The sequence below is a fragment of the Sturnus vulgaris genome, unplaced genomic scaffold (genome assembly GCF_052056855.1).
Source record: "Sturnus vulgaris isolate bStuVul1 unplaced genomic scaffold, bStuVul1.hap1 Scaffold_137, whole genome shotgun sequence".
Classification (NCBI taxonomy): domain Eukaryota; kingdom Metazoa; phylum Chordata; class Aves; order Passeriformes; family Sturnidae; genus Sturnus; species Sturnus vulgaris.
The window spans coordinates 59,801-71,760 of NW_028276061.1; positions in this window are offsets into that span (position 1 = coordinate 59,801).

An 11,960-nucleotide genomic window follows, 5' to 3' on the forward strand; every position below is an offset into this window, starting at 1 on the left:
CGAGCACTCGACTCAGTGCAATGCACCCAGAAGGACGCTCTCGCTCGTCTTTCAAGGAGCGATTCCTAACAGCAGAAGCAGCAGAGGCACAAACTGCATGACGAGAAGGGACAACGTAGAACACGTCTCTGTCCTGGCACATTTTCGTGTGCGATACTTCCCTCCGGGTCTTCGGGCCTTGCGAAGCTCCGTGTACTGCGAGCGCTGCTACTCGCAGCTGAGAAGGACCGTGGAGCTAGCGGCGAATTCGGAGAGCTCTTCGCTGCACTGCGCCGCTCGCAAGCGGCTTCGTTCTTCGCCTTCTGCCGTCCGGCGAGAGCTGAACTCCGGCGGTCAGTTGCAGCTCTGCCCAACAGCGTGTTCTCAGTTCTGCGGGCAAGCACGCCCTCTTGCCTTGGCCCCGGGAGCAAAGTCCCGAGCGAGCACTCGACTCAGTGCAATGCACCCGGAAGGACGCTCTCGCTCGTCTTTCAAGGAGCGATTCCTAACAGCACAAGCAGCAGAGGCACAAACTGCATGACGAGAAGGGACAACATAGAACACGTCTCTGTCCTGGCACATTTTCGTGTGCGATACTTCCCTCCGGGTCTTCGGGCCTTGCGAAGCTCCGTGTACTGCGAGCGCTGCTACTCGCAGCTGAGAAGGACCGTGGAGCTAGCGGCGAATTCGGAGAGCTCTTCGCTGCACTGCGCCGCTCGCAAGCGGCTTCGTTCTTCGCCTTCTGCCGTCCGGCGAGAGCTGAACTCCGGCGGTCAGTTGCAGCTCTGCCCAACAGCGTGTTCTCAGTTCTGCGGGCAAGCACGCCCTCTTGCCTTGGCCCCGGGAGCAAAGTCCCGAGCGAGCACTCGACTCAGTGCAATGCACCCGGAAGGACGCTCTCGCTCGTCTTTCAAGGAGCGATTCCTAACAGCACAAGCAGCAGAGGCACAAACTGCATGACGAGAAGGGACAACGTAGAACACGTCTCTGTCCTGGCACATTTTCGTGTGCGATACTTCCCTCCGGGTCTTCGGGCCTTGCGAAGCTCCGTGTACTGCGAGCGCTGCTACTCGCAGCTGAGAAGGACCGTGGAGCTAGCGGCGAATTCGGAGAGCTCTTCGCTGCACTCCGCCGCTCGCAAGCGGCTTCGTTCTTCGCCTTCTGCCGTCCGGCGACAGCTGAACTCCGGCGGTCAGTTGCAGCTCTGCCCAACAGCGTGTTCTCAGTTCTGCGGGCAAGCACGCCCTCTTGCCTTGGCCCCGGGAGCAAAGTCCCGAGCGAGCACTCGACTCAGTGCAATGCACCCGGAAGGACGCTCTCGCTCGTCTTTCAAGGAGCGATTCCTAACAGCAGAAGCAGCAGAGGCACAAACTGCATGACGAGAAGGGACAACGTAGAACACGTCTCTGTCCTGGCACATTTTCGTGTGCGATACTTCCCTCCGGGTCTTCGGGCCTTGCGAAGCTCCGTGTACTGCGAGCGCTGCTACTCGCAGCTGAGAAGGACCGTGGAGCTAGCGGCGAATTCGGAGAGCTCTTCGCTGCACTGCGCCGCTCGCAAGCGGCTTCGTTCTTCGCCTTCTGCCGTCCGGCGACAGCTGAACTCCGGCGGTCAGTTGCAGCTCTGCCCAACAGCGTGTTCTCAGTTCTGCGGGCAAGCACGCCCTCTTGCCTTGGCCCCGAGAGCAAAGTCCCGAGCGAGCACTCGACTCAGTGCAATGCACCCGGAAGGACGCTCTCGCTCGTCTTTCAAGGAGCGATTCCTAACAGCACAAGCAGCAGAGGCACAAACTGCATGACGAGAAGGGACAACGTAGAACACGTCTCTGTCCTGGCACATTTTCGTGTGCGATACTTCCCTCCGGGTCTTCGGGCCTTGCGAAGCCCCGTGTACTGCGAGCGCTGCTACTCGCAGCTGAGAAGGACCGTGGAGCTAGCGGCGAATTCGGAGAGCTCTTCGCTGCACTGCGCCGCTCGCAAGCGGCTTCGTTCTTCGCCTTCTGCCGTCCGGCGAGAGCTGAACTCCGGCGGTCAGTTGCAGCTCTGCCCAACAGCGTGTTCTCAGTTCTGCGGGCAAGCACGCCCTCTTGCCTTGGCCCCGAGAGCAAAGTCCCGAGCGAGCACTCGACTCAGTGCAATGCACCCGGAAGGACGCTCTCGCTCGTCTTTCAAGGAGCGATTCCTAACAGCAGAAGCAGCAGAGGCACAAACTGCATGACGAGAAGGGACAACGTAGAACACGTCTCTGTCCTGGCACATTTTCGTGTGCGATACTTCCCTCCGGGTCTTCGGTCCTTGCGAAGCTCCGTGTACTGCGAGCGCTGCTACTCGCAGCTGAGAAGGACCGTGGAGCTAGCGGCGAATTCGGAGAGCTCTTCGCTGCACTGCGCCGCTCGCAAGCGGCTTCGTTCTTCGCCTTCTGCCGTCCGGCGAGAGCTGAACTCCGGCGGTCAGTTGCAGCTCTGCCCAACAGCGTGTTCTCAGTTCTGCGGGCAAGCACGCCCTCTTGCCTTGGCCCCGGGAGCAAAGTCCCGAGCGAGCACTCGACTCAGTGCAATGCACCCGGAAGGACGCTCTCGCTCGTCTTTCAAGGAGCGATTCCTAACAGCACAAGCAGCAGAGGCACAAACTGCATGACGAGAAGGGACAACGTAGAACACGTCTCTGTCCTGGCACATTTTCGTGTGCGATACTTCCCTCCGGGTCTTCGGGCCTTGCGAAGCTCCGTGTACTGCGAGCGCTGCTACTCGCAGCTGAGAAGGACCGTGGAGCAAGCGGCGAGTTCGGAGAGCTCTTCGCTGCACTGCGCCGCTCGCAAGCGGCTTCGTTCTTCGCCTTCTGCCGTCCGGCGACAGCTGAACTCCGGCGGTCAGTTGCAGCTCTGCCCAACAGCGTGTTCTCAGTTCTGCGGGCAAGCACGCCCTCTTGCCTTGGCCCCGGGAGCAAAGTCCCGAGCGAGCACTCGACTCAGTGCAATGCACCCGGAAGGACGCTCTCGCTCGTCTTTCAAGGAGCGATTCCTAACAGCAGAAGCAGCAGAGGCACAAACTGCATGACGAGAAGGGACAACGTAGAACACGTCTCTGTCCTGGCACATTTTCGTGTGCGATACTTCCCTCCGGGTCTTCGGGCCTTGCGAAGCTCCGTGTACTGCGAGCGCTGCTACTCGCAGCTGAGAAGGACCGTGGAGCTAGCGGCGAATTCGGAGAGCTCTTCGCTGCACTGCGCCGCTCGCAAGCGGCTTCGTTCTTCGCCTTCTGCCGTCCGGCGAGAGCTGAACTCCGGCGGTCAGTTGCAGCTCTGCCCAACAGCGTGTTCTCAGTTCTGCGGGCAAGCACGCCCTCTTGCCTTGGCCCCGGGAGCAAAGTCCCGAGCGAGCACTCGACTCAGTGCAATGCACCCGGAAGGACGCTCTCGCTCGTCTTTCAAGGAGCGATTCCTAACAGCACAAGCAGCAGAGGCACAAACTGCATGACGAGAAGGGACAACGTAGAACACGTCTCTGTCCTGGCACATTTTCGTGTGCGATACTTCCCTCCGGGTCTTCGGGCCTTGCGAAGCTCCGTGTACTGCGAGCGCTGCTACTCGCAGCTGAGAAGGACCGTGGAGCAAGCGGCGAATTCGGAGAGCTCTTCGCTGCACTGCGCCGCTCGCAAGCGGCTTCGTTCTTCGCCTTCTGCCGTCCGGCGAGAGCTGAACTCCGGCGGTCAGTTGCAGCTCTGCCCAACAGCGTGTTCTCAGTTCTGCGGGCAAGCACGCCCTCTTGCCTTGGCCCCGGGAGCAAAGTCCCGAGCGAGCACTCGACTCAGTGCAATGCACCCGGAAGGACGCTCTCGCTCGTCTTTCAAGGAGCGATTCCTAACAGCACAAGCAGCAGAGGCACAAACTGCATGACGAGAAGGGACAACGTAGAACACGTCTCTGTCCTGGCACATTTTCGTGTGCGATACTTCCCTCCGGGTCTTCGGGCCTTGCGAAGCTCCGTGTACTGCGAGCGCTGCTACTCGCAGCTGAGAAGGACCGTGGAGCTAGCGGCGAATTCGGAGAGCTCTTCGCTGCACTGCGCCGCTCGCAAGCGGCTTCGTTCTTCGCCTTCTGCCGTCCGGCGACAGCTGAACTCCGGCGGTCAGTTGCAGCTCTGCCCAACAGCGTGTTCTCAGTTCTGCGGGCAAGCACGCCCTCTTGCCTTGGCCCCGGGAGCAAAGTCCCGAGCGAGCACTCGACTCAGTGCAATGCACCCGGAAGGACGCTCTCGCTCGTCTTTCAAGGAGCGATTCCTAACAGCAGAAGCAGCAGAGGCACAAACTGCATGACGAGAAGGGACAACGTAGAACACGTCTCTGTCCTGGCACATTTTCGTGTGCGATACTTCCCTCCGGGTCTTCGGGCCTTGCGAAGCTCCGTGTACTGCGAGCGCTGCTACTCGCAGCTGAGAAGGACCGTGGAGCTAGCGGCGAATTCGGAGAGCTCTTCGCTGCACTGCGCCGCTCGCAAGCGGCTTCGTTCTTCGCCTTCTGCCGTCCGGCGAGAGCTGAACTCCGGCGGTCAGTTGCAGCTCTGCCCAACAGCGTGTTCTCAGTTCTGCGGGCAAGCACGCCCTCTTGCCTTGGCCCCGAGAGCAAAGTCCCGAGCGAGCACTCGACTCAGTGCAATGCACCCGGAAGGACGCTCTCGCTCGTCTTTCAAGGAGCGATTCCTAACAGCACAAGCAGCAGAGGCACAAACTGCATGACGAGAAGGGACAACGTAGAACACGTCTCTGTCCTGGCACATTTTCGTGTGCGATACTTCCCTCCGGGTCTTCGGGCCTTGCGAAGCCCCGTGTACTGCGAGCGCTGCTACTCGCAGCTGAGAAGGACCGTGGAGCTAGCGGCGAATTCGGAGAGCTCTTCGCTGCACTGCGCCGCTCGCAAGCGGCTTCGTTCTTCGCCTTCTGCCGTCCGGCGAGAGCTGAACTCCGGCTGTCAGTTGCAGCTCTGCCCAACAGCGTGTTCTCAGTTCTGCGGGCAAGCACGCCCTCTTGCCTTGGCCCCGAGAGCAAAGTCCCGAGCGAGCACTCGACTCAGTGCAATGCACCCGGAAGGACGCTCTCGCTCGTCTTTCAAGGAGCGATTCCTAACAGCAGAAGCAGCAGAGGCACAAACTGCATGACGAGAAGGGACAACGTAGAACACGTCTCTGTCCTGGCACATTTTCGTGTGCGATACTTCCCTCCGGGTCTTCGGGCCTTGCGAAGCTCCGTGTACTGCGAGCGCTGCTACTCGCAGCTGAGAAGGACCGTGGAGCTAGCGGCGAATTCGGAGAGCTCTTCGCTGCACTGCGCCGCTCGCAAGCGGCTTCGTTCTTCGCCTTCTGCCGTCCGGCGAGAGCTGAACTCCGGCGGTCAGTTGCAGCTCTGCCCAACAGCGTGTTCTCAGTTCTGCGGGCAAGCACGCCCTCTTGCCTTGGCCCCGGGAGCAAAGTCCCGAGCGAGCACTCGACTCAGTGCAATGCACCCGGAAGGACGCTCTCGCTCGTCTTTCAAGGAGCGATTCCTAACAGCACAAGCAGCAGAGGCACAAACTGCATGACGAGAAGGGACAACGTAGAACACGTCTCTGTCCTGGCACATTTTCGTGTGCGATACTTCCCTCCGGGTCTTCGGGCCTTGCGAAGCTCCGTGTACTGCGAGCGCTGCTACTCGCAGCTGAGAAGGACCGTGGAGCAAGCGGCGAGTTCGGAGAGCTCTTCGCTGCACTGCGCCGCTCGCAAGCGGCTTCGTTCTTCGCCTTCTGCCGTCCGGCGAGAGCTGAACTCCGGCGGTCAGTTGCAGCTCTGCCCAACAGCGTGTTCTCAGTTCTGCGGGCAAGCACGCCCTCTTGCCTTGGCCCCGGGAGCAAAGTCCCGAGCGAGCACTCGACTCAGTGCAATGCACCCGGAAGGACGCTCTCGCTCGTCTTTCAAGGAGCGATTCCTAACAGCACAAGCAGCAGAGGCACAAACTGCATGACGAGAAGGGACAACGTAGAACACGTCTCTGTCCTGGCACATTTTCGTGTGCGATACTTCCCTCCGGGTCTTCGGGCCTTGCGAAGCTCCGTGTACTGCGAGCGCTGCTACTCGCAGCTGAGAAGGACCGTGGAGCAAGCGGCGAGTTCGGAGAGCTCTTCGCTGCACTGCGCCGCTCGCAAGCGGCTTCGTTCTTCGCCTTCTGCCGTCCGGCGAGAGCTGAACTCCGGCGGTCAGTTGCAGCTCTGCCCAACAGCGTGTTCTCAGTTCTGCGGGCAAGCACGCCCTCTTGCCTTGGCCCCGGGAGCAAAGTCCCGAGCGAGCACTCGACTCAGTGCAATGCACCCGGAAGGACGCTCTCGCTCGTCTTTCAAGGAGCGATTCCTAACAGCACAAGCAGCAGAGGCACAAACTGCATGACGAGAAGGGACAACGTAGAACACGTCTCTGTCCTGGCACATTTTCGTGTGCGATACTTCCCTCCGGGTCTTCGGGCCTTGCGAAGCTCCGTGTACTGCGAGCGCTGCTACTCGCAGCTGAGAAGGACCGTGGAGCTAGCGGCGAATTCGGAGAGCTCTTCGCTGCACTGCGCCGCTCGCAAGCGGCTTCGTTCTTCGCCTTCTGCCGTCCGGCGAGAGCTGAACTCCGGCGGTCAGTTGCAGCTCTGCCCAACAGCGTGTTCTCAGTTCTGCGGGCAAGCACGCCCTCTTGCCTTGGCCCCGAGAGCAAAGTCCCGAGCGAGCACTCGACTCAGTGCAATGCACCCGGAAGGACGCTCTCGCTCGTCTTTCAAGGAGCGATTCCTAACAGCAGAAGCAGCAGAGGCACAAACTGCATGACGAGAAGGGACAACGTAGAACACGTCTCTGTCCTGGCACATTTTCGTGTGCGATACTTCCCTCCGGGTCTTCGGGCCTTGCGAAGCTCCGTGTACTGCGAGCGCTGCTACTCGCAGCTGAGAAGGACCGTGGAGCTAGCGGCGAATTCGGAGAGCTCTTCGCTGCACTGCGCCGCTCGCAAGCGGCTTCGTTCTTCGCCTTCTGCCGTCCGGCGAGAGCTGAACTCCGGCGGTCAGTTGCAGCTCTGCCCAACAGCGTGTTCTCAGTTCTGCGGGCAAGCACGCCCTCTTGCCTTGGCCCCGAGAGCAAAGTCCCGAGCCAGCACTCGACTCAGTGCAATGCACCCAGAAAGACGCTCTCGATCGTCTTTCAAGGAGCGATTCCTAACAGCAGAAGCAGCAGAGGTACAAACTGGATGACGAGAAGGGACAATGTAGAACACGTCTCTGTCCCGGCACATTTTCGTGTGCGATACTTCCCTCCGGGTCTTCGGGCCTTGCGAAGCTCTATGTACTGCGAGCGCTGCTACTTGCAGCTGAGAAGGACCGTGGAGCTAGCGGCGAATTCGGAGAGCGCTAAGCACGAAGTCAAGAAGCGAGACGTGTCCCTGCAATGCGGTCCTAATAGCAGCTTCCTCGCGGCGGGCCCGAGCTCCGGCCACAAAGCATTCTCGTCCTGGCAACGGATCTCTGTGACGGGCGTAGGCGAAAAGCTTTCGTTTTCCATTCGAACTGCGAGAGAGGCAGACTGCTGCACGGAGCTCTGAGAACAAGGGTGCACGCCCTAGGCGGGCTTGGGCAGAAGCAGCGTTCTCTAGCTCTTGGCTGCCGGCGCACTTGTGGTTGTGTGGCGCCCTTGCAGCGGCTTCTGGCCGCCGGCAAGTGAAAGCGGCTCCACGCTTAGACGATGGCGGTGAACGAAGCGGCACTAGTCCCGTGCTTGTGTGCACCACGTTACAGGCTACTAGGAGAGGGAGGTTGTTGACTCTCACTTGCCTTTCCAAGTGCCCTTAGCAGTCGGAAGGAGCAAGCTGAAGCACTGCTGCTTGTGCTGCTCCGTGGTTCCCTTGCAGCCCGCCTGGAAAGCTTTGGCGGTCGCTTCTAGGCGCCGAGTTGCACACAGCACCACGGTAAGTGCCTCGGAGAAGGGAAATCCAGAGTGCAGCGAGGAGCTGGACGTGGCTTACGTGCATTAAGGAGAAGGTTAACCAAGGCACTGCTTCTTCAATCTGGCCGCCTCTGCTCTGGTAGCAACTTTTGCAACTCGGCAAAGGGAGCCGCGAGTATGTAGAACGGAGGGCAGCGAGACGCCGTGTGTTATGCGCCCTTTCAGGGCTGCTGCCAGGGGGCTACTTTAAGAACGCTTTTTACTTCCTCGCGTCATTCTCGCTTCGCTCTAGCTGCATGGAGTACAGCACAGCGAAGGAGTGAGGACGGGCACTGTCCCAGCTTTTGCCCTGGCGTGCAACGGCTGTGTGCTGCTTTTCCAAGCAGCAAGAGCACAGAGAAGTGAAAGCGATTGTGAAGGAGCTCTTTGGCTGCTCGTGTGCTCTTCGCTGCACTGCGCCGCTCGCAAGCGGCTTCGTTCTTCGCCTTCTGCCGTCCGGAGAGAGCTGAACTCCGGCGATCAGTTTCAGCTCTGCCCAACAGCGTGTTCTCAGTTCCGCGGGCAAGCACGCCCTCTTGCCTTGGCTCCGAGTGCAAAGTCCCGAGCGAGCACTCGACTCAGTGCAATGCACCCAGAAAGACGCTCTCGCTCGTCTTGCAAGGAGCGATTCCTAACAGCAGAAGCAGCAGAGGCACAAACTGGATGACGAGAAGGGACAATGTAGAACACGTCTCTGTCCCGGCACATTTTCGTGTGCGATACTTCCCTCCGGGTCTTCGGTCCTTGCGCAGCTCTATGTACTGCGAGCGCTGCTACTTGCAGCTGGGAAGGACCGTGGAGCTAGCGGCGAATTCGGAGAGCTCTTCGCTGCACTGCGCCGCTCGCAAGCGGCTTCGTTCTTCGCCTTCTGCCGTCCGGAGAGAGCTGAACTCCGGCGGTCAGTTTCAGCTCTGCCCAACAGCGTGTTCTCAGTTCTGCGGGCAAGCACGCCCTCTTGCCTTGGCCCCGAGTGCAAAGTCCCGAGCGAGCACTCGACTCAGTGCAATGCACCCAGAAAGACGCTCTCGCTCGTCTTTCAAGGAGCGATTCCTAACAGCAGAAGCAGCAGAGGCACAAACTGGATGACGAGAAGGGACAATGTAGAACACGTCTCTGTCCCGGCACATTTTCGTGTGCGATACTTCCCTCCGGGTCTTCGGTCCTTGCGAAGCTCTATGTACTGCGAGCGCTGCTACTTGCAGCTGAGAAGGACCGTGGAGCTAGCGGCGAATTCGGAGAGCGCTAAGCACGAAGTCAAGAAGCGAGACGTGTCCCTGCAATGCGGTCCTAATAGCAGCTTCCTCGCGGCGGGCCCGAGCTCCGGCCACAAAGCATTCTCGTCCTGGCAACGGATCTCTGTGAAGGGCGTAAGCGAAAAGCTTTCGTTTTCCATTCGAACTGCGAGAGAGGCAGACTGCTGCACGGAGCTCTGAGAACAAGGGTGCACGCCCTAGGCGGGCTTGGGCAGAAGCAGCGTTTTCGTGCTCTTTGCTGCCGGCGCACTTGTGGTTGTGTGGCGCCCTTGCAGCGGCTTCTGGCCGCCGGCAAGTGAAAGCAGCTCCACGCTTAGACGATGGCGGTGAACGAAGCGGCACTAGTCCCGTGCTTGTGTGCACCACGTTACAGGCTACTAGGAGAGGGAGGTTGTTGACTCTCACTTGCCTTTCCAAGTGCCCTTAGCAGTCGGAAGGAGCAAGTTGAAGCACTGCTGCTTGTGCTGCTCCGTGGTTCCCTTGCAGCCCGCCTGGAAAGCTTTGGCGGTCGCTTCTAGGCGCCGAGTTGCACACAGCACCACGGTAAGTGCCTCGGAGAAGGGAAATCCAGAGTGCAGCGAGGAGCTGGACGTGGCTTACGTGCATTAAGGAGAAGGTTAACCAAGGCACTGCTTCTTCAATCTGGCCGCCTCTGCCCTGGTAGCAACTTTTGCAACTCGGCAAAGGGAGCCGCGAGTATGTAGAACGGAGGGCAGCGAGACGCCGTCTGTTATGCGCCCTTTCAGGGCTGCTGCCAGGGGGCTACTTTAAGAAAGCTTTTTTCTTCCTCGCGTCCTTCTCGCTTCGCTCTAGCTGCATGGAGTACAGCACAGCGAAGGAGTGAGGACGGGCACTGTCCCAGCTTTTGCCCTGGCGTGCAACGGCTGTGTGCTGCTTTTCCAAGCAGCAAGAGCACAGAGAAGTGAAAGCGATTGTGAAGGAGCTCTTTGGCTGCTCGTGTGCTCTTCGCTGCACTGCGCCGCTCGCAAGCGGCTTCGTTCTTCGGCGTCTGCCGTCCGGAGAGAGCTGAACTCCGGCGATCAGTTTCAGCTCTGCCCAACAGCGTGTTCTCAGTTCCGCGGGCAAGCACGCCCTCTTGCCTTGGCTCCGAGTGCAAAGTCCCGAGCGAGCACTCGACTCAGTGCAATGCACCCAGAAAGACGCTCTCGCTCGTCTTGCAAGGAGCGATTCCTAACAGCAGAAGCAGCAGAGGCACAAACTGGATGACGAGAAGGGACAATGTAGAACACGTCTCTGTCCCGGCACATTATTGCGTGCGATACTTCCCTCCGGGTCTTCGGTCCTTGCGAAGCTCTATGTACTGCGAGCGCTGCTACTTGTAGCTGGGAAGGACCGTGGAGCTAGAGGCGAATTCGGAGAGCGCTAAGCACGAAGTCAAGAAGCGAGACGTGTCCCTGCAATGCGGTGTTCATAGCAGCTTCCTCGCGGCGGGCGTGAGCTCCAGCCACAAAGCATTCACGTCCTGGCAACGGATCTCTGTGAAGGGCGTAGGCGAAAAGCTTTCGTTTTCCATTCGAACTGCGAGAGAGGCAGACTGTTGCACGGAGCTCTGAGAACAAGGGTGCACGCCCTAGGCGGGCTTGGGCAGAAGCAGCGTTCTCGAGCTCTTGGCTGCCGGCACACTGCTGGATATGTGGCGCCCCTGCAGCGTCTTCTGGCCGCCGGCAAGTGAAAGCGGAGCCAGGCGTAGGCGTGGGCGAGGGCGGTGAACGAAGCGGCACAAGAGCTGTGTTTTTGTGCACCACGTTACAGGCTACTAGGAGAGGAAGGTGGTTGACTCTCGCTTGCCTTCCCAGGTGCCCTTAGCAGTCGGAAGGAGCTGAACTCCAGCGGTCAGTTTCAGCTCTGCCCAACAGCGTGTTCTCAGTTCAGCTGGCAAGCACGCCCTGTTGCCTTGGCTCCGAGTGCATAGTCACTAGCGAGCACTCACTCGTGTGCTCTTCGCTGCACTGCGCCGCTCGCAAGCGGCTTCGTTCTTCGCCTTCTGCTGTCCGGAGAGAGCTGAACTCCAGCGGTCAGTTTCAGCTCTGCCCAACAGCGTGTTCTCAGTTCTGCGAGCAAGCACGCCCTCTTGCCTTGGCTCCGAGTGCAAAGACCCTAGCGAGCACTCAGTGCAGTGCAACCAGAAAGACGCTCTCGCTTGTCTTTCAAGGAGCGATTCCTAACAGCAAAGGAAGCAGATGTACAAACTGGATGACGAGAAAGGACAATGTAGAACACGTCTCTGTCCTTGTACATTTTCGTGTGCGATATGTCCCTCCGGGTCTTCGGTCCTTGCGAAGATCTATGTACTGCGAGCGCTGCTACTTGCAGCTGAGAAGGACCGTGGGGCTAGCAGCGAATTCGGAGAGCGCTAAGCACGTAGTCAAGAAGCGAGACGTGTCCCTGCAATGCGGTGCTAAGAGCAGCTTCCTCGCGGCGGGGGCGAGCTCCGGCTACAAGTCATTCTCGTTCTGGCAACGGATCTCTGTGAAGGGCGTAGGCGAAAAGCTTTCGTTTTCCATTCGAACTGCCAGAGAGGCAGACTGTTGCACGGAGCTCTGAGAACAAAGGTGCACGCGCCTAGGCGGGCTTGGGCAGAAGCAGCGTTTTCGTGCTCTTGGCTGCCGGCACACTGCTGGCTATGTGGCGCCCCTGCAGCGGCTTCTGGCCGCCGGCAAGTGAAAGCGGCGCCAGGCGAGGGCGAGGGAGAGAGCGGTGAACGAAGCGGCACAAGAGCCGTGCTTGTGTGCACC